The sequence below is a fragment of the Centroberyx affinis genome, unplaced genomic scaffold (assembly GCF_046629955.1).
Source record: "Centroberyx affinis isolate AG114_WGS23_722 - 3 ecotype Tasmania unplaced genomic scaffold, CSIRO-AGI_Caff_v1 ptg002443l_1, whole genome shotgun sequence".
NCBI lineage: Eukaryota > Metazoa > Chordata > Actinopteri > Beryciformes > Berycidae > Centroberyx > Centroberyx affinis.
This window is the reverse complement of record NW_027280685.1, coordinates 90,471-103,532: the sequence shown is the minus strand read 5'-3', so window position 1 is coordinate 103,532 and position 13,062 is coordinate 90,471. Positions and strand designations below refer to the sequence as shown.

General features: G+C 44.0%; 2 protein-coding genes across 2 annotated transcripts in view; both read right to left on the bottom strand.

Moving 5' to 3' along the window:
• The window catches only part of LOC139656316 (copine-8), a 170,819-nt gene that overhangs the window by 71,721 nt on the left and 86,036 nt on the right, over positions 1-13,062 (bottom strand). The gene's annotated exons all lie outside the window — the stretch shown is intronic.
• Positions 1-13,062, bottom strand: part of celsr1a (cadherin EGF LAG seven-pass G-type receptor 1a) — a 113,108-nt gene that overhangs the window by 96,004 nt on the left and 4,042 nt on the right. The gene's annotated exons all lie outside the window — the stretch shown is intronic.

Sequence of the window (13,062 nt, the reverse complement as noted above, 5' to 3'; positions counted from 1 at the left end):
CTTGTGATACCCTTAGCTTTAGCCTGGTATTAGTCCAATATCCCAAACGCACACACACACACACACACGAACAGGCACACACCCATACTAGCAGTAAATATAGGTAGAACGATATCTTAAAGTTATAAGGTGATCGTAGTCAAACAAAAAAGTTTCATTTGACAAAAATGAAAATGAATGAAATTAAAATCTAAGACAGCTAAAATCAATTTAAATAAGTGCTTCGTCTAAGTATCTCCACAGTTTTGCAGTGAATTGGACAACATGCCCAAACAAACATCCACTAGAAACTTAAAACTGTGTCTTTAAGTTGCGCGGTGTCAAAGCCGTGCCCAGAGGATAAAGAAGCCTCTACTTTGATATACATGATGTAACTGAAGACATTTTGGGAGGGTGAGGCAGGTTTTTTTTGTGCTGATATAAAAGGTGGAAGGGATCTTTGTGTGAAACTTGGCCTTAACACTTCAGGGGAAGAGGTCGGCCGCTGAATAAATCCACAGATGTTGTGTGATCTGGATTGTGTGTGTCAAAGAGAAAGGGGGGATTGTGTGTTTGTGTGCATGCTTAGGTAGGTTATGAATGTGTGTCTGTGTGTGTGTGTGTGTCTGTCTGTGTGTGTGTGTGTGTGTGTGTGACACCCCATCCAAAAGGTAACAGGAGGATGGCTCTGTTCAAAGGAGTTTCTTGACACTTTCTCAAAAGAGAGAGAAAACCCAATACACCTCTGAACTCTCTATCTATGTATTTGTCCCTCTCTCTCTCTGTCTCTCTCTCTCTCTCTCTCTCTCTCCCTCTGTTAAAAAGACCAAGCCCCGAGGGTTTGGAGAAAACATACAAAGCCTCAATCCGCACGTCTTAGTCCGTTCCTTTGAAACGCTTACAGAGGACTAAGCCGCTCCGCCTATAGGAGCCAAGTGTGACCCAGGGTGTGGTGTGCGCTTTGCCTGCTAACACTGTGTCGCTGCTCTGCTCTGTCGCTGTGTTTGTGTGTGTGTGAGGGGGGGGTATGTTTGTGTGTGTGTGTGTGTGTGTGTGTGTGTGGAATTGGATGGAGTGAAGGGGTGGGTACTGTGTGGGTGAGAGAGAGGGACAGAGAGGGGCATGCACAAAGTGTGTGTGTGTGTGTGTCTTTGGGTGTTAGATTTTAACAAACTCACAGGTGGTTGTCTATGTAGTTTTCTGACCCACAGTGTGTGTCTGTGTGTGCTTGTTTGTGTGTGTGCAGTTGTGTGAAAGTTGGTGCACACATGTACGTTCCCCCTGCCAAACACAACAGCTTGGATCTGACATGAGAAAGGTGCTGTCAGGAGGCTGTAAGGCGACACCCAGAAGATGACAGCAGTTGTGTGTGACTGACACACTGGAGGAAGGGGGGGTGAATTGTTCCGTGGGCTACAAAGGTTGGCATCTCACTCAACATTTCCTCCTCCTTCAGTCAGTAGCAGTGGCTCCCAAACTACTGAAATGTAAAGCCAAGGACAGAAAAAACACACAAAGGCAATGAGGCAGCAGGGTGGTGAACCTGAAGACCCGGGTTCAAGCCCTCCATGACAGCAAGCATCCGTCCTGCTGAAGTGTCCTTGAGCAAGACACTGAATCCCTTACCGGCTCCAGGCTGCTGCTCTGGAGCTGAACCTGCGCTTGACCTCCCTGGAGGGAAGAATTTCTCCTTCTGGGGATCAACAGAGCATCACTAAAGCCATCGTCTGGCCTTATCACTCAACCCAAACGAATAAATATCCCGCAAATATACGTTTGGTCCATGTATCATGATATAAGAATCTAAGTAAGAGCCAGTTTCACACCACAGCAGGTACTCCGACTTATAACAAAAGGTCTAAGCAATGATTTAGTGGTAAATAAAAAGGTGGGTAAGCTATCACTTCCAGTTGGGGAGCATCATTTACCTTGCAAGGCAGCTGGATTTGCAAGATCACGATCACGCGAGAATCCATCTTGCTAGGCTTCAAGTTATGCGTTTGTGGCCGAACCACAGTGGTGCGGACCAATCAGCGTCCTATGAGGGCAGCTACGGGCGTGGTTCAGGACGATGGCGGCTCCTAAAGAGGCTAGCGTAGGTGCTGCTGTAACATCAGTTATTTCTGAACTGGAGAGTATTTCTTCATTGAAAGAAGAGCAAAGAACGGCACTGAAGGCTTTTCTGGATGGAAAAGATGTTTTCGCTCTTCTCCCGACCGGCTTCGGCAAGAGTTTGACAAGAATCGTCTACTGACATGCTAACTACATAGTTTGTTGTTGTCTTTCCTCTTCGGCGCTGTCCCACTACGTCATATGGTTCGTTGATCTGATTGGTTGAAGTTAGCCCGTGATAGACAGTGATAAACAGATGGTTCATCCAATCACCTGCCAAGTGCCTGCCCTTTTCCAAACAGTTTCCAAGGACGACTTCCCAGATGGTTCTGTGTAACAAACCATCTGGTGCGTCAGGTTAGAGCATCAAAAGTCCAAAAAATTATTAATTTATGAATGAATTAATGATTTTTTCCTTAAAATACCCTATCCTCAAAGATCTTACATCAGCTTGATACTACTTACTAAGATGTACTGTATATTATGAGTTTGTACCATAAAGATTTCAAGATTTTTACCCAACCTAAAATGGTGGGTAAACTCTATTCTACAATTAAAAAGCCAGGTTAAACTGAGTTTTGGTGGATTCACACTGGTCTAAGAGAAACGTTTGGCTCCGTGCTGAAAATATCGTCAACCCCCAACTGCTACTGAAAAATTGAAGAGGAAACACTGCAGTCTAACAGGTGTGGCTGGTTCAACTCATTCCTCTGGTAGAAATGTTACCCTGTGTCTAATTCAACTGCATGCTTTTTAATTTGATTGCATGGCTGTCTATCAAGCGGGCAGCCGCTTTAGTAATGGATCTGAGACGGGAGAGAAACTGACCCACAGAGGAAGCTAGAGACTCTGCTAGTTCAACTTTGGCACGATATCTAGCACTAAGTTAACTGTAATGCCAGGAGATAATATTTTGGGAAAGTGCGGTGCAGACTGACAGACAGTGAGACAAAAAAGGGACAACAATTTGAGAGCCAAGCGTGCATCAACACGTTCCCAAACACAAGCTATTAGCTGTCAAGATTACACCTGTCAGCAGCTCATTCCCTGGCTAAGGGGGAAATGAGTAAAACTGACACCTCTGTGAACACTATCAGGCATGAAATCTCTTTCTGTGGAGTCCAAGATCAACATTCACAAAGGAGCAATGGGGATCACTATTAAAGCCCCAATCAAGGTCTTTTTTGAGACTGACAATTATGGGAAGCTATCGTTTTTCAGGAAAGGGTTTCGGGAGAGAAAAGAAGTTTTACAAAATATTTTCATTCAATCATAACTCAAAATGAAGGTTTATTTTAGCCCGGTGTTTAATACAAATGTAGGCAAACGTTTGACAGTTTGAAATATCTTTAATACTCATGTTTCACTGTCATGTGTTGTCAATCCTTGTATCAACAGCAATTTTAGAACAAATCCATGGAATATAAAATATTTTGGATTCCAGCGGCGGGGTTTTGTTTAGTTCTGGATTAAGCAGCGGGACTTTAACGTTAAACACTATCGGTCTCTTTGTGCCAGTGAACTCAATCCATTTAAGCGGTTTGACATTTCATACTAATGTGAGCATTGTCAGTGCCAATGCCAAGTCTTAACAGCAGGGCGGATCTCAGGCTGATGAGTATTGTACGAGGGGGGATTGTTCCTCAGTAATGGCTGGGAGATGAAGTTACAGTGCATGGCAGCGGTAGTGACGTAGGACCGGATTAGAGCAGAGGTGCGCGACGGTATGCACACACACACACACACACACAGGAAACTCTTTAACTCTTTGGACTTCCAAAACGTAAGACTCTGGAGTGAGAGGGATTGTGATCTGCAAGAGATGGAGAGTTTTCTCTTCAGCTCTCCTCTCCTCTCGTCCTCGCTTCCTATCTCCTCACCTCTTTCCTATTCTCCTCTGTCCTCCTCTCCCCTTCCCAAATCTCTTCTCCCCCCTTTTCTCTCCTCTCATCTCTTCTACTCATATAATAATGATAATAAACTTTAATTGTACAGCAGCCTTTTCTCTCACACGTGACTCTGATGTTTTCTGATCAGTGTGAACAGCAAAAAGCTGCACAGAGTCACGTTTTCTCAATTCTCAACATGGATATGTGGCAAAAAAAATTGGATCCTAAGCCATATACAACTTACATGGATCTTGTATTTGAAACCTCACATCAGAATTTGTCAGTGTTGCCATGACAATTATTAAATCTTATGGTATTCAACTAAGACATTTTGCCATAATTTTGGTGCCCAAGGCAGCTTGGCTGAGCCAGCGTTAGCATGGAGGGCAGCGAGACACAACAATCAACAGAAGCCAACTTGATTAGTATTTGGAGAGATGCCTCGATTCAGTCAAAACTTGAAGGCAAATACCGAAACTGAAATGTGTTGGAAACAAGCGGGAGAAGCGTAGCTACAAAAACACATCTGACATCTTTAGTTATTATAACATCACTGTTATATGGTTACATCATAGAATAGATATGAACAGTCATGCCAAAAGCTTCTGTTCTCTCCCCTCCTCTTGTGACCCCCCCCCACCCCCCCAACCCACCCCTCCACTGCCACACTTGTCATTCACTCTGACTAGATACTGTATATACACACTTCCAGCCCGCCAATGCCTCTTAACATTCCAGCAGCTGGTCATCGCACAGCCCCGACGCATGTAATGTCACACTCGTGAGCCGTTGGCTAGCCGCGATGCTTTGCTGAGAGACAAAGAAGTGTATTGTCTCTTCTGGGGGGAGAGGGAGGGAGAGAGAGAGAGAGAGAGAGAGAGAGTGAGAGAGAGAGAGACAGGTGTGTCACGTTACACTCAAATACGTCCCCCCCCCCCCCCCAACCCGCTGGAGTTTGAGTGGTGAAATCACTGTCCTGCAGCATGTAAACTGGAGATTGGCCTGGCTGTGTGTGTGTGTGTGTGTGTGCGTGTGTGTGTGAGAGAGAGAGAGAGAGAGAGAAAGAGAGAGAGAGAGAGAGATAGAGAGAGAGAGGACAGAAAGAGAAGGTGAGTGTGTACAGTATGTCATCTGTCTGGCAAACAGGATGGAAGGCTGGTTGAATGTGGAGAATCTCCCACACCTCCCCCACCAAACAAACATACACACACACACACACACACACACACACACACACACACAGACCCAGCTAAAACATCAGTTAAGATTCTAGGTGAATATGTTGGATAGGTATCATTAGGAAATACTTTGGGACAATCTCTCTCTCTCTCTCTCTCTCTCTCTCTCTCTCTCTCTCTCTCTCGCTCTCTCTCACACACACACACACACACATACACACAAACACACCTAAGTGTTTGCAAACAAACAACCCGTCTTTCAAATCCTTACAGCAAACAAGTTTAGAGCGAGCGATGGAAAAAAAGGGGGGTTTTGGCTGTTTTTCCACCCTGGGATGCTCCTCTACATCTATCCTCTACAGAAACCACCGCTGTGCTTACAGAGATTTCCTGCTGGAAGCAAAACACTCTTTTGAGGAAGCAGCAGAGGGATTAAGTTAGTGGGAGGACAGACAACTCAACAGGTAAACATAGCAAAAATGGCCAGATTTGGCAGATTTAGACAACAGCAAACAATACAGCCATGGGAGATAAGATTTGAAGGCTGAATAGGAGACTAAACGACTTGTTGAGATGGACGTTTTTCGGTTCTCACTATACACCAACCTGCTGTCCAAATGACTTTTTGACTCAAACAGGATAGTGTCCTTGGAGTCAAACACAGTCACTTCTCCCTTTAATCGTCCCAGTATTGTCACATTAAGCATAAGGAGCACTTTGCCTCAGGGGAAATGGAAATGGCACCAAACTCATCCCATAGACTCTGTGCAGCCATTTCCAACAGCAGTGACAGCATCAGCAGACAGTCTCAGATCCTCTCCCTGCCCTGTAATTTAGAGGCCAGACTTCAGTGGAGTCGAACAGTGACCCGTCCTGATCCCCTGCTATTTACACTTCAAACTCTTAAACTACAGCCTGCAGGCACACATGCGCATACATACACACACACACACACACACACACACAGACCTAAACCCCGGGTGGATGTGCAAGATTAAGCATGAATGCAATTCCTTTCTCGCTTATTGAACACGCAAGCAGAGACAAGGGGACATGAACGCTGTTGTTACAACTCAATTTGTCCTCTGTCCGTCTCTCCCCTGTCCCGGGACAAGGCAGCATTGTTTTGATTCAATTAACTTTTATTGCTGTTTGATTGCTTTAAACGATTTTCCTTTGTCACACGTGCGTGCTATTCCTCAAAAATGACTCATGTTCAAATTCACAAATATGCTTTGGTCTTTCATGAAGGAGTCATTTTGCGTGATTGTATCTTGCCTGTTGTGCGTTTGCAGAAGGACGACAATGTGGTGAAATAAATTTTAATGAAGTGACATCTAAATGCACTATTCGGTTAGCCAGCCAAACCCTATGACCATTAGTCCATTAACAATTTCCTAACTTGGAAACAGGCCTATCTTTGAATTAAACTTAATTCAACCGCACAAGTCAGGTTATGCTATAAATTACACTTTCAGCGAGTTGAATTACATTATGTTGCCCTGTTTCAGGTTTGACTTGAGATCAAAACAAGGCATAATATAACTGATTAATGGAGTGAGGGGGTGATCTTTGAGGAGCCCCGAGCCTTGAGGAAAGCATGCAGACAGGCATGCACACACAGACACACACATATAGATGGATAGGCAGGCTGACAGAGAGACAGAGAGAGAGACAGACAGGCATGCAGACAGACAGAGCGAGAGAGAGAGAGAGAGAGAGAGAGAGAGAGAGGGAGGGACAGTAATCTAATAAGAGTTTCTGTAGCGACTGAGGACAGATTTAGCCTCGACAACAAACCGGCAGCTTAGAGTGACACTCTCCAGCTCCAGCATTCCTAATGGAGTATGGAGAGAGAAAGAGGGAAGGAGAGAGAGAGAGAAAGAAGAATGAGAGAGGATGGGAAAATTACAATGAGAGAAAGGGTGAGAGAGATACATAAAGAAGGAGTAACGAGATAGAGAGAGGGAAGGAGAGCAAAAGAGGTGATAGTGACTGAGAGAGAAAGATGGGAAGGCGAGGGAGGGGGAGAGATAGGGAAGGAGCAATGAGAGAGAGAGAGAGAGAGAGAGAGAGAGAGGTGAAGAGAGGGAGGAGACAGTTTAAAACCAGGGTAGAGTGTAATAGCTCAGGAATGACTGGGATCTCCTAATATCAGTTACTGAGAGTGCCAAGCCTGGGAATGCCAGCATATCACACACACACACACACACACACACACACACACACACACACACGCTCGCATGCACACACACACACGTGACATGAAAACATATGAGCTGCTACGGACTGGGCTGGAGCAGGGCGATCCATCTTTCTAATGCCTGGGCTTTTAAGTCTGGGCTTCAGCTCCTTATGGCAGCTTGACATGACAAACTGACACACACACACACACACACACACACACACACACACACACACATGCAAACACACACACACATATTTGCAATACAGGCTTTTCTAGACTGTATACCACTAGTTTAGGGTTATTAGACAAAAATGACTGAGATATAATCCCTTTTATTCACTGTAAAGCGATCTAACATCCTTTTACATGTAAAAAGGCTGAATGTCAAGTCACTTTGCTTTTATTTCTAACATGTTACATGTGGCTCTTATGGGAGATTTAAATTGGGGAAATTCTCTCTCTGTCTCTCACTCTCCCTCTCACACACACAGACACACACACACACACACACACACACACACACACAGACAGATCCTGATTCCTAGGACTTGACTCGCTCCTTCTTACTGTCCCATCCATCAGGTAGAGGTCAGAGGCCGTGTGTAGACAAAGTGCAGGGTCATTTCTCACTGCTGTGTGTGTGTGTGATACCCCATGTCCTGCTTTGATCTCACAGGTGAGGGGTCACACCTCATCACTTTGTGTGTGTGTGTGTGGGTGTGTGTGTGTGTGTGCGTCATTGCCGCACCTGGGCTTGTGGAAGGAGTCTCATTTCTTCTGTCAGAACATCAGATACATGAAAGATAACTGGGAAAAAAAAACGGAAGGAGGCAATAGAAGGCTGTCAAGGAGATCTTTGGCCCTTGACTCACACTAAGATTTTTGCTACTCTCCATCACCGATTGACATAAAACAATAGTGATTATTGCCAGTTCATGAAAGCTTTTACATTTGTTGTTCTGAACGCCCGGTTTCAGGCGCACAGGTGATGTATTTTATGTTTCCAGCAGCAGCAACAGCGTTTTTTTTTTTAATAAAGAGAAGAAGAACTGTGTAGTTAGCATGAGCAGTGATAGCCACCATGGCTGAACAGAGAAAGAAAAGAAAACAGAAACTCAAACTTGATCAACCGAAAATCCAACAAGAAAAGACAGTACAGTACTGGACACACTTTGATTGCCACATGCAGGGCAAAAAGAAAGATGGAGGTGAAGACAAAATCACAAACAACAACAACAACAACAACAACAGCAATTTCAAAGATTACCGCTTTGAGGAGCAGGACACACAGTGTTAATGTAACACTACTGATCAATGCTCTGACTGGAGCTACAGATGAATAGATAGAGAAACAGACAGACAATGGGAAACACAGCTAGATAGACAAATAGGCACAGACACACACACACACACACACACACACACACACACACACACACACACACACACACATAGACCTTGGCCCTATTTCCATATTCGTGCCCTTCCCTCCAAGCAGCATGTCTAATGGTTAATGAAATAAACTTCCCCATGTCACGTTACATACTTGTCCTCCTTCCCATTGAGAAATCATTGATTTGACAGTATAGCTGGATGACCCTTGTAGTGCAGTGTCTGGATCAGATCTGGATTCTTAAGGACCAATATCAGTTTCTGAAGAGGTGGATTTTCCCAAACACCTAGTCTCCATTCAGATACAATTAAAATAAAGCCTTCCGTTCCTCCGTTCTCTCAGGAAATCACTGACTTGGCATTAACTGGACTGCTGACAGCCAAGGCTTAAAAGTAACACAGGCCAAAAGCTGGTAAATTTTGGCTGTAGATGTTGGGTCTGTCAGCTCCGCTAACAACTCTGGCAGACAACCAGCTTGTCTCCACTCAGTCTGCTCTATTTGAAAACTATGTCTGTGGCTAAGTCGGTGAAATTGTTGGTGATGTTTTGCATCCTGTAAACCGCCATGCTTCAGATTCAGGCATGCCTTGATTTTTCCTTGTGAGGAATCACTGATTTGACGACGACTGGACAGGTGACAGTAACGCAGCAGATGTTCACTACACCTGTCAAAGTAGGTTAAAGATAAGAAAACATTGTATTTGAAGGAAGGAGGGAAGGATGGAGGCGTTTTGCATTCAAATACCTCCCGGCCTCTGGGACACAAAGTGGTCAAGAGAAACAGACAGATACTCGTCTTTTAGGGAAAAGGAGAAAAAAAGAAGAGTGAAAACCCATAGATTTAAGTCAAGGAAGCTTGTTGAAAGTTGACCTGCTAAGATAAGAGGGATTGTGTTACAATGAGAACACATAGCCCCTACCCATCGAACCACCAAGCTACTGAGTAACGGTAGGTCTCTCTCTCTCTCTCTCTCTCTCTCTCTCACACACACACACACACACAGACGCAGGGGGAGAGAGTGAGGACAGATAGCACAGTGTTGTGGCTAGCAGAGTGTGTTAAGCGACTGTATCTTGGGAGAGTATCAGGGCGTTCTTGTGTTTCAGTTTCAGTCAGCTAGAGAAACATTCGCAGGCCGTCTGTTCACCACAGTAAAAACACCTGTTCACTTCTTCCCGACTGAGATAACAGGCAGAAAAAATGGATCAGGAATTTTTGCATCAGAGAAATGGCTGAATAAGCACGGCCCCCCCTATAAAGGGTATGGTGAAGGGAACAAGCTGCATTTTGGGTAAAAATAGGTTTTTACAAATGATAAGAGATCAATCTGGCACTGAAATTGCATGGCTAAAATCAAAGAAACAAAATCTTAATCATTTCATTCAGCAAAAAATTACATATTGCTGCTTATATGTCATTTTCTGCTCAATTAAATAGTTAAGATTTATTCAGTTTGACATGCAACTTGATTTGTCGACCAGGTATTCTGGATAGTAGCAGAGTGCCTTGTCTAGGAGACTGTGAAGAGCCATTTTCCCACTGAAAAAAAGTCTTCTTTGTGTTCTTTGTCTTGCAATTTGGAAATTACTTAGTTTTTTTTCAAATGGCTTTGCAGTCCTTAATGAGGGTGCTAGAGGAAGACAGAAGACAAGAAGTTCTTCACCCCTCTAGCTCCAAGCCCTCATTATCGAAGGCAAATCAACAGTCACTTTCATACATCAGCAGTGACCGCTGCATTGTTCAGACGTAACAGTCAGGGTTAAGGAGACAAGACTTAACTAATTTGGTCTGAACAAGGATTCCATTCATGGACGGAGGATTTAAATGCTGGTATGACCAGACATAATGAGCAGATAAGGCTGACGTCCGCCTAATCTCCCAAAGGAACTCAGACTGAAATGAGGTGGTGTGTGAGAGAGAGAGAAAGAGAGAAAGAAAGAAAGCGAGAGAGAGAAGCAGAGGAAAGTCTAAGACCATGACCATGCGCTAAGACCAAATATAGAAAAAAAAGAGAACAGGAGAGGTCAGTGGAGTCAAAGAGTGATTGAATCAAAGAGAGACGGAGAAACAGAATCACAGAGGCTTGTGTCTCTGTGTGGTAAAGGGAGACTTGAGTGCTTGTTAGGGTGCTGTTAGCTCGCCCATCCCCTCAGGCCTTCCTCTCCCCGGAGCCCGGGGTCAAAAGGCCACAGCATCAGTGGTAATGGTTACCTAACATTTGACATCAGGGTGCGCCGCAGAAAAGGGGGGATTTGGAGCTGTTTTTCAGTGTGAGTGTTTAATCGTGCATGAACATGTGCTTACATATATGTGTGTGTGCGTGCGTGCACAGGCCCTACACCTAATGAAGGGCTCCAGCTCCCCTTGGGACCGTCAAAGGGTCACCGTTGTCAAGGATACCGTAAGAGCTGTCAGTTGTTATTGACAAACCTGAATGCAGAGGCTGTGAATGAGGGCCATAAGGCCTGTAACAACTGTGGTCAGTCTCTGCCTCTTCAGATGCTCTGTGGGTCGTCTAGAGCAGCAATAAGCACAGATACTTAGAAAAGGCCAGTCTGTCTTTTGTCCAAGACAAAGACAAGGCACAAGTCCTTTAGCAAACTCACTATGAGAGACAAATGGAGAGGCAGCTGTTAAGAGATTTCACTACAATTAAAATGAAATTTATAGCTCTTTGCATGGCCAAAAATGCATTGCAGTAACATGGAAGTCTGTCACCTCTAAATAGGACTTAGGCTTTCAGAAATGAATAGATGTGTACCCCTGGAGAAAATTACATATATTTTAAGGAAGAAATATGACTGCTTTCTGAAAATGTTGCGGCCTTACATTGGCTACACTGAAACCTTTCCTTTGTCAACAATGGGAAGTTATGATACAGATATGAAGTGATTCTGTCCAAATTATCTCTCATGAAATTGGTCTAAATGTCTCTACCTTGTATTGTTGTTTCAGTGTTATGTTTAGTTTGTATGTTCTATATTCTGAAAAACAAAAAATAAAATATGAAAAAAAAAAGATTTCACTGCCTGCTGCTCTCTAAGGCAGTGGACTAAGGCGTATACTATATGTACTCGTGACAACGCAGGTTTAAGTCCAGCTAAGGAATTACATCACATGACGACATCTCTCTCCCTCCTCTCCTGTCACTTCCCAATGAAGAGGAAAAACCATGAAAGAAATATTTAAAAAAGATCTTAACATTGCGTAACACAAATGACAAAATGACTGATTGACAAAGAGAGAAGAGAGAGACAATATTTATGTCTAGTGCGTGCAAAGGCACGTACATGTTAAGCACATTAATTCTAGCTGCGTTACAATAATTAGAAATATGATTAGACAGATGGATTGCGAATGTGAGCTCGCCTTGGTGCAGCCTGGTCCATGGCAGCTCATGTGTTTTCTTGTAGTGTGTGTGATATGCTGGCATTCCTCTCCTTGGAGAGAAACTTGGATGATAGAGTAACAGAGAGAGAGCGAGAGAGAGAGAGAGAGAGAGAGAGAGAGAGAGACTTGAGAGGATCTGGCTGCGTTAGGGCAGTTTGCCATTTCAGGACTTAATATGCTTTGAAAGATCAACCTTTAAAAAGAGAGAGAGAAGGAGAGAGGGAGAGAGAAAAGGAGAGAGAGAGAGAGAGAGAGAGAGAGAGAGAGAGAGAGAGAATTGAGCAAGCAGCCAATAGGTGACAGGGTAGTTATTCTGTCAGGGTATTAGATTTATCCTGCCTGTCCAACTGTCTGATTAATGTCACAGCACTTTCTTACAGTGTGTGTGTGTGTGTGTGTGTGTGTGTGTGTGTGTGTGTTTGCGCTTGCCTGCATTCTAGCTGTTGCCGTCCCACTTTAGGTGTGAATATCGAAGTGTTTGCATTTGTCTAATCTTTAACTTTAAAGAACAAAGTCTGCTTCTGTAGTGGAAATGGAGCATCTTGACGCAAATTCTTTCTGCATGACCTTCCAGCATGAACGCACGAGCCTTCAGGTCCAACCACTCATTACACAAAATTCAATTTATCTCCAAAACAAAAACGTCTATCTAAAACCTCCCTTTGATTAAAAACCGGGGTATTTCCATTGATGGAAATCACAGATTTCTCTAAAGCATGGGGAGATATTCTTATGAAAGCATGGGAGACATCTTGCAGCAATATGTTCAACAACTTCCCTGCTGCGTACCTACAGTAGGTGTTAACCTTTCAGCCTCTGCACTTCAAAGGAGTTAGGTCTATATGTGCACTAGGGGTGGGAATGTGTGTGTATGTACTTGCATGTGTATGCATTTGTGTGTGTGTTCCTACTTGTGATAGAGTGAAACCCGC